Source organism: Terrapene carolina, unplaced genomic scaffold (assembly GCF_002925995.2).
Source record: "Terrapene carolina triunguis isolate 2854851 unplaced genomic scaffold, T_m_triunguis-2.0 Scaffold211, whole genome shotgun sequence".
Lineage (NCBI taxonomy): Eukaryota > Metazoa > Chordata > Testudines > Emydidae > Terrapene > Terrapene triunguis.
The window spans coordinates 22,765,105-22,775,219 of NW_020664562.1; positions in this window are offsets into that span (position 1 = coordinate 22,765,105).

The window sequence follows — 10,115 nt, forward strand, 5'->3', positions numbered from 1 at the left end:
TGGCTCTGTCAATCTGTTTCTTCACTTCAGCAGGTGGGTATTGTAGTTGTAAGAATGCTTGATAGAGATCTTGTAGGTGTTTGTCTCTGTCTGAGGGGTTGGAGCAAATGCAATTGTATCATAAAGCTTGGCTGTAGACAATGGATCATGTGATGTGGTCTGGATGAAAGCTGGAGGCATGTAGGTAAGTATAGCAGTTAGTAGGTTTCCGGTATAGGGTGGTGTTTATGTGACCATCGCTTATTAGCACTGTAGTGTCCAGGAAGTGGATCTCTTGTGTGGACTGGTCCAGGCTGAGGTTGATGGTGGGGTGGAAATTGTTGAAATCATGGTGGAATTCCTCAAGGGCTTCTTTTCCATGGGCCCAGATGATGAAGATGTCATCAATGTAGCGCAAGTAGAATAGGGATGTTAGGGGACAAGACAGCTGAGGAAGCCTTGTTCTAAGTCAGTCATAAAAATGTTGGCATACTGTGGAGCGATGCGGGGTACCCATAGCAGTGCCGCTGATTTGAAGTAGTGTCCCCAAATGTGAAATAGTTATGGGTGAGGACAAAGTTACAAAGTTCAGCCACCAGGTTTGCCGTGACATTATCGGGGATACTGTTCCTGATGGCTTGTAGTCCATCTTTGTGTGGAATGTTGGTGTAGAGGGCTTCTACATCCATAGTGGCTAGGATGGTGTTTTCAGGAAGATCACCAATGGATTGTAGTTTCCTCAGGAAGTCAGTGGTGTTTCGAAGATAGCTAGGAGTGCTGGTAGCTTAGAGCCTGAGGAGGGAGTCTACATAGCCAGATAATCCTGCTGTCAGGGTGCCAATGCCTGAGATGATGGGGCGTCCAGGATTTCCAGGTTTATGGATCTTGGGTAGCAGATAGAATACCCCTGCTCAGGGTTCTAGGGGTGTGTCTGTGCGGATTTGCTCTTGTGCTTTTTCAGGGAGTTTCTTGAGCAGATGGTGTAGTTTCTTTTGGTAACCCTCAGTGGGATCAGAGGGTAATGGCTTGTAGAATGTGTTGTTGTAACTGGCTGGAGGTCTTATCCTTTAAGTGAGCAGGCCAAGAAGCAGACGGGCTTGACAACCTGTCAGGTAGCAGTTAAGCCATTTTCATCTTCCCCCTTATGCTGCCAAGCGCATGATGGGAGTCAATGAAGCTCCTTGCAGTAGTGACCATAACTATTACTTAGCATGGTCTATGGAAGTGTGTTACTGAGTGGCTTTTATTTTTATCTTTCATATTTATGCACTGAAACCCTTTTAAATTATTTGTTCTAACAATCAATGAGATTATAGTTCTTACAAGAATTCGCCCATGTTAGTTTATTGTGGCTATTTAATATTACAGGTAGAAAAATAGTCTAATAGTCAATAGAGTCTGACTTGGAGCCTCCAAGCATTTGTGTAATGCAAATATTTACCAAGTCTAGAAAATAACTGTTTAGAAGATCCAAACGAGACTGAAGACTAGGTTGCTGGCAGTGAGCAGCTAAGTTTCAATAATAACAGGCACACGACTGACAGAATGAAGAAACTTAACTCCATGCTTCAGTTTTCCACTCTGGTCTACAGTCTTCTTATGGTAGGGTAATTTAGTGCTTTGACTAGAACTCTCCCATTATAGGATAAACAGTTCGGAACAAACATCACACAATCTTCCAGCTCACTCTGAGCTGAAATAGTCCTTAAACAGCTCTTCCCTGCCCAGGTGTCCATTTTCCTGTTGACACAAACTGTGTAGGCGGGAGGAGCAGAGTGGTCCATCAGCCCTTCTAAACTCAGTATGTGGGGGCTTCTTTCCACTCTTATTGAAAGTCCAAGCTGGGGGCCCTAAACAAAGATAGAAAGAAGTAACAGACCCCCAAACTCGCACCTCTGCTGAACTGTCACAGGCCTTTTCCTTTTCTTGCTTCATCTCTTCTACTCATGCCTGTTTTCATACCATTTTCCCACAGCCCTACTGGCTGCTTCTCCAACCATGTTGGTAGTGAAATACTGCAGATCTGGTTTCTCTCTGGTGTTTCACAGGCTGCCCTTTTTTAGTTTGGTTGGCACATGATCACTCATGAGCCCCTCCAGACAAATCCTCCAGAATACCCTTGTCCCTGACTGCACCAGGACCAAGTTGTGCCTATAACCTCCTCTAAAGAGTCAGTGCATACCCTGATATAGGCTGGTAAGAATAACACTGACCTCTGCTTCTGAGATTGCTGTAGCTTCTTCCAGGGCTTGAGCCATTCATAAGTTTCTTTTAAAGTTCCTCATCTCTTCTCCCTACATCTATTTCTAAACAGAGTATTGCCCATATATTAGTACATCCTTTAGCATAACAAAGATATAAAAGAATGCTCCAATCCAGTTTTTTCCCCCTTTGAAGGTCATCTTTAAAGGAAGAAAGAGTGTTCTGCTATTCTTCCAAGTCATTATCGTGTAGAAGCTCGGTTCTGTTTATATCAGTTACAAGGCAGGCAATATCAAAATCTGTTGTTCACAATCCATGACCTTTAGGCTACGTATACACTGAGAATTTTACAGATGTCTTTTATATTTGATCTAGCACTGGTGGTGGCAACAATGGCTAGTATAGATGTTTTTACCATATGGTGTTTTTACCATCCATGTGGTATTATTCAGCACTGTTCAGAGCAGGTCTGCACAACACTGAGTAGTACCCAGACCACTGGATGGTCTAGATTAGTTCTCCCACTATTGCACCAGTGGAGTTTCATTAGTAGAGATTCATTAGTGTTAGATCAACAGTGAGGAAAATCTAAGTGTAGATATGGCCTTTGTTTACATCTGGCTCTCTAAATCTTCAAAGAATATAGCCCCAGGAAATACCTGCTAGAAAGGCAAGTGTTTGTTTTTTGTTTTATTTTTTAATTCAGACTGCATTAATTACAGTAATGTAAGATCTATTGTTAACTAAAGATTAAGAAATCAGGATTCAATATTTGTATTAGGATAGACTTGGGCAAATCAGTGTTAGTAACCATCTCACCCTCCCCCGCATTATTTCAAGGTCATATTTGACTTTTCAAACTGAACTGCTATTCTGGTATCTTTGGTATGGTTTAGGAAATCTTAGGTGATGACATTTGCAGATAGATAACCCATTAGTTCTTTATTACAGTGGATGTATTGGTTTGGCCAGTACTTTGCTTTCAAAGGTGGTGGATATAAATTTCTACTGCCTTATTGTGCCACAATTGTGTAAACACAGTTATCTAGAACTGAGATCCTGGGGTGAGATTCTGAGCTGCAATTCTAAGATTGCCCCTAACTCATTGCCCAGCAGTGACTACGGCAGCTTTAAATTACCTTTGCACATTTCCAGTCTTGTGCTGCTCTGAGGGCTAGAGCTGCCCCAGCATAATTTATGCAGCCCTGGGGTAATGTATAAGTTACAGCAGCATCATGGGCCACAGCATTGCTGAGAAACTCCATAGTCCTGCATGATATGGCCCCTATTCAGCATGCTCATCATACCCCCCGCATACTTCTACACCGACCTTTGCAAGGGGGTCTTTGCAATGCAGCTGATAGCTCCCTTGTACAGTGTCTATACTAGGGGAAATCCTCCCCGGTCAGTTATGGCGGTTTTAGGGTCCTTTAACCGGGTCTTACTTCATTCAGTGACAGATCCTACTATTGCCTCAGTTTCCTTCCTTCCACAGGGAGACAGAACCATCACAGTAATGCTTTGTAATTACTCTCCCCTCCTGGGAACTGGTTTATTACCTAAAATAATTAAGGGAAAGCTAGATTCTTCCAGCCTCCTTCTCCAAGCTCACCAGTCCATTACATCCTTCCTCTTGAACACCTAATTCCCTCTTGGGGGGAATTTTTTTTTCCCCTGCCCCTCACTAGAAGTGGCTCCAGCCAGATCTTTCCCTCTGGCTGGTAAGGAGAGCTTCTTCTCCAATCCTTTTTGACCCTGGTTCCCCCAAAAGACTCTCTCCCCTCATATCAAACCCTAGCACCCTGCTAAACCAATTCAAGACCATACCTAATCTCACCTGACTGCTGGAGCAGATTGGGTGTTATAGGAAACCCTGCTCCCCAGCTATCATCATGTAATGCCTGGTCACCTGACCCAACCACCAGCCCAAAACCATCATGTGGGAAGCAAATAACTAGGCACAGGTGAGGCTGAACCCAACTGCCCCTAAAGGACTAACTATTCATACTATGATAGGCTCCCCTCCCCCTTTTTTTTTAAAAGTATGAAGGCCCTGGTGTGAGTCTGAGGATCTCACTACTAGTGCATAAACAATCCATCTACAGATAGTCTTCAGATTGGAGAGCACAAACAACTGGAATAAAAAAATCTCATAAGTCTATATTTGGCTGTGAATGGAAAGAGGATTTCCAACACTATTGGCCCATGCAGTGCAGAGAAATCAACAATAGTACTGAAACTCAATCTGTTTCAGACACTCTTTACACAGTTGTGACTACTGTAATGTGAGACGTGTATAACTAACATGGTTTTGAGTGAACAAAAGCCTTTACGTGCTTTCTGACCAGCCACAGTAATCAAACAGAGCCACACCTTGGGTATACTCAAACCTCAGGGATGATTATTCCTTATAGTAACATATGTCAAGTCTACATGCTTATTATGACTTGTGATTGAACCTTTCTGCCTCACTTTCTATTGTTTTTAATAGTATCCCAAAAGTATTTGAATGTATAGTTTAACAACTTACAGCAGTGTTTTCCCCAGGAACTGAAATTAGGGGGGGTGTTCGAATTTACGGGGGGGGCGGATCAGGGCCGATGAGGGGTGAGACCGTGAGGGTAAAGGTGGGCTGAATGGCACCATAGTTAAAACAGAAAAATGTTTCATGACCATTTTATTAGATTTAACTCATGTTTTAAAATCATCACACAAATTAAAGTTGGCTATTCAAGCCTTCTATGAAGCACTACATCTACATCCTTCTTGGTTTCTTGTTATCATTTTGCACAACTCTGTTAATGAACTTCTTGAATGCAATGCGTTCATCTTTGGTGTCTTCTCATATGTCCGGTACTTCCATTCCTTCAATTGATATTCTCATTAGTTCAATCACATGATCAGACAGAAGGTGACTTCTTTCAGAACACAAAATTCTATTCAATGATGAAAAAAATGCTCAACTGTAGCTGTTGTTACTGGGAGTAGCAAGAGATGAATTCCTACTTCTTTCATCCCAGGAAACATAGCACAAAGATCGGGTCGAGCCACTAGTGATGATAAAAAAGAAGTTGAAGTCAAATCTTTATTCATTTGTCATATGATATTCCACTCTGTGTTCAGATTCTCTATACTGTCCTGAGCACATGGCAGCCCCATTGCTGGTAGTGCCTCACTCCACTCAACTGTCAGTGTTTTGTAGGACAGGGATCTGTAAAAGCTACGTAGTGGTTGAGTAGAATCTAGAAGTCGCTGTTGTAGATTTTTAAGACTCAAGTCTGTGTACTTTTTCAGTTGTCTTAACAAACACTCCTGTCCTCTTCACTTAAAGGATTCAATATAAATGCCTTCATTAGTCAACTTCTGGACTGAAGTCTTTGCTTCTTCCACTACATTTTCAATGGATAGCTCTCTGATTGATCCAAATGTAGCTTCTATTGCTGGACAAAGATCTACTACTGTTGTAGCAGATGCCTGGATGGCATTGTTTAATGACCCAAGTAGTTTCAACAGAATAGACTTACAAGAGAGAGAATGGCAATAGTCTTCTCTGAACGTAGTATTAAAAGTAATCCACCAGCCTCACCACTTAGATCCATCCCATCTTGGTAGATACTTTCCAAAGTCAGTAATAATGGCTGGAGTAATTTTCAGACAACAGCCAAGGATCGCTCTTGAGAAAGTCAGAGGGTTTTCCCAGGTTGAACTAATTTGAACTTCATTCCCAGTGTATCTTCTATATTTTCCAAGATATTCAGTCTTTTTGGATCTTGCCGGAAAAAGAATATAATGAAGACATTACATTTATAGCTTTTTAAATGTCTTTTGAAGAGTCTGCAGCTCGTACTAGCACTAGTTGGAGTAGATGGCCTCTGCAGTGTGTATAGGAGAGATTAGGGCTATACTTTTCTCTGAGCAAACCTTGTACTCCATCATGTCTTCCAGAGAAGTTTGCAGCTCTATCAAATGCACAAGCAGCCATCTGTTTGGGGTCCAATTGACAAGCATTTAACTCTTCTAAGATGTGGGTTGTCACAGATGCAGCCGATGTGTCTTCTATAACTTGAACATCTAGAAATGCATCTACTGGCCTACCACTGACATTAAGATAATGTACACAATGGCTTAATACTTTATGCCCATTTGCATCGGTGCATTCATCAGCCATGTATGCAAATTTTTTGAATGTGGTAAGAGAGTTCTTCACTTTTTCAACTGTTGAGTCTTTCACTGTTGCAGTACATGCTTCTAGCCGGTCAGTTGAGTTTCTTGCAGAAAGATAGTGAGCATTTGCTGGTCTTGTTCAGAACCAGTGTTCAACTTCAGGATGAACAAGTCACAATAAACTTAACATTGGCCTCCAGTTTGTAGTGTGTGGTATTTCTTGCTTAAATAGAAAGTATGATGCCACAGACATGTGTGTTCACATGAACTGTGTTGTGTCTCCAGCATTCTTAACAGCCTCATTAACACTCACCAGGGTTGTCCTTGGTCAATGGAGACTCTGAATTCAAAGGTGCTTTCACATGAGCTCACCTCCCAGGTGGGGGGCAAGAAGGCACCTTGCTCGTTCCTCCAGCTGCTCACTGTTCACTCTGGCCACTGTTGTTCGTTGTGCCACCGTTCACTCCATCGATCTGTTGCTAATAGCCCTGTGCCATGACCTTCTGCTTCCACCTGCCACTGTGACCTCTGCGAGTTGGTCTCTTGAGGTTCCACCCAGCTCTCAGTGATTTCAGCTGAGCTCTCAGGGAGGAACCTCACTGCTAGTGCAGGTTGGGCTGTCTCTTCCACAGAAATACTGTCTCACAGCAGGTCTAAACACTTAAACCTGATTAACAGTGGCTTCAGCTGTAGTGGTCACTTAACAAAACAAAAGACTATCTATGGAGCCTAATCAGCTCTGTCTTTAAACAGTGGAGAGGGACAGGTCAAATAGTACTTGTGACTCAGGCAGACCATCAAGCAAAACACCTGTCCCCACCCTCTCTCTTGATGCCCTCAATCAGCACAGGCTAAGTACAGTTCTACTGCCCTTTACTCATACAATAAGAATAACAACATTTCATTACTCCCCGCATTCAAGTGATTTATAACCCAACCCCAGCTAAAATCTATAATTTGGGCAACACAGCTCTGTTTGCTGGATACCTAGTGTGATGGGGCAAGGCCAGATGGCTACAGTAAAGTAGTGGGAGACAGATATATTAGCCATAGGCTAAACCAGGGGTCGGCAACCTACGGCACACGTACCAAACACGGAACGCAAGCTGATTTTGACTGGCACGCTGCTGCCTGCTGTGGTCCCGGCCCCCAGCCCCACTCAGCCCCCTCGCCCACTGCTCTCCCCTGCGGGGACAGGAGGCAGAAGCTTGGTCCTGCGGCAGCCAAGCCTCTCCCCTCCCCCGCTTCTTCCCCAGCGTGGTGCTTTCCTGCCTCTCCTCCTCTCCTTCCCTGCGCCGATCAGCTGATGGCCCTTGCGAGGGGGAGCGGAAGGAGTGGCAGCGTGCTCGCTGCTCTGTAGAGGAGGCAGAGAAGAGGTAGGGACGGGGCCTTGGGGAAGGGGGTGGAACAGGGCATATCCCTTCCAGCCCCCTGCCATGAGCCGCTCAGGGCAGGGGGCTGGGAGCACCCCCACGAGCCGAGCACCCCAGCCCTCTGCCCTGACCCTTGAATCTCCCCCCACACCCAGCCTTCTGCCCTGTACCTCCACACACCCCCAGCCCTCTGCCTTGACCCCTGAACTCCCCCCCACACCTAGCCTTCTGCCCTACACCCCCACACCCCCCAGCCCTCTGCCCTGACCCCCCCACACACCCCCAGCCCTCTGCCCTGACCCCTGAACCCCCCCCCAGGTCTGGGATCCCGGCTGCCGGCCCCTTGGCAGCCGGCGTCCTGGCCGTAGGCCCCGCTCAGCCCCTGCCGGCCTAGGTGAACAGAACCCCAGGCTGGCAGTGGGCTGAGCAGGCTGGCGGCATAAGATCAGCATTTTAATTTAATTTTAAATGAAGCTTCTTAAACATTTTGAAAACCTTGTTTACTTTACATACAACAATAGTTTAGTTATATAATATAGACTTATAGAGAGAGACCTTCTAAAAACATTAAAATGTATTACCAGCACGCGAAACCTTAAATTAAAGTGAATAAATGAAGACTCGGCACACCACTTCTGAAAGGTTGCCTACCCCTGGGCTAAACAAATCCCTGTGACCAGGACAAGCAAATGGCAGCTGCTCCAGGTCAATTAAGACACCTGGGGCCAATTAAGATCTTTCCAGAGGGCAGGAAGGACAGCTAAGTTGATTGGGATACCTGAAGCCAATCAGGGGCTGGCTAAAACTAGTTAAAAACCTCCCAGTTAGTCAGGTGGGGGTGCGTGCTAGGAGCTGTAGGAGGAAGCTGCACTGTTGGAGAGACTGAGCAGTACAAACCATATCAGGCACAAGGAATGAGGCCCTGGGGTAAGGGTGAAGTGGATATTGAGGAAGTGGGGGCTGCTGTGGGGAAGTGGCTCAGGGAATTGTACGTGTCCTGTTTCTAAAAAGTCAGCTACCATAGCTGATACTATTAGGGTCCCTAGGCTGGAGCCCGGCGTAGAGCCCGGGCTCCCTCCTTTGCCCCCCCTGATTAATCACCGAGACTGGGAGACAACAGAGACTGTGCAAGGGAGGTTAGCTTCTTCTCACCTCCCTTGCTTACTTATGATGAAAATGGCTCAGTAGGCTGTGACCCTTGCCTTTAGAGAGAGAGAGAGAAGGGCTACATGGAGGGTCACAGTGAGCCTCTGAGGCTAGCAAAATCTGCCAGGAAACGCAGGACCCACGGAGATAAGGACAGAGCTTTGTCACACTAGGTAGACTAGGTGTGAATGTAAATACAATCTGGTCCTGAAGCCTTTCCCCCCAGCTCATCACTAGGTGTCAGGGAGAGCTCATTTAGACTTTGCTTACAAATCATAATTTGAAATTATTAGGTTGGCCAACATCACTGAAATGAATGCACTGACATTGTCATAAAAACCAACAGCTGTATAAGGAAGCTAGTCTATGTTCATACTTTTCAAATCTATTATACTTTTTCAGATATATGTATTTTATCATATACTTTATATGCTTTTAAAGTGTGTATTAATGTTTCAATATCAATTCAATTTCCAAACAATCACTAAATTGGCAACACTGCATGTAACTAGTTCACAAAACTGGGGGGAGGGGGTACTGGGGAAATTCAGCAGGAGTGTAGGGAAATCCCTGACTTACAGTGCTGTGTTTTCACTTTCAGACACATTACGTACAGAAATATCTTTACAGAAGCTGTTGCCAATTGAAATGTCTCTTTCTGAAACCTCAGTCAAACCTATTCTTGTGAAGAGGCTTAGGGGAAAGAACATTTAGATAATCTGTCATATCAAAATCCAGGTTCTGCTTAGTCTAATATCTACAACTTTACTCTGTATACTTTAGGAAGTAGCCTGTTTCAGTAACTGGTTTAGCTGAAGTGGGGCTGACGACAATTAGCTGTAAGTGTAGACAAGAACAAACCTGTATTAGTGCCTCCACCTTAAAGTTTTTGAAAGTGATAGTCTCTTGTTTTTTTGTCTTCACCTATTTTCCTTTGACTATTTCTTCTTTGTCCATTATATTGTTAAACATATCCTGAAAATGTGTATTATCCATACAAACTGGCAACATGTACGATGTCTTTGTTTTCTGTTACATCAAATCTTTCAGTAAATAGGGAAGAAACTTTAATCATGACTATACTTTCACAAAAGCCTCTAAGTTAGTGTGGAACTGAAAACAAGGGGAGAAGTTCTGAAACATAACTGTAAATAGCTCACAACTTTGCTACTTTCAAAATGATGGACCATCTGCAGTACAAAATTAATCAGTGTCCCTACATCATACTCCAAACTTTCATCTGTGTTAGAA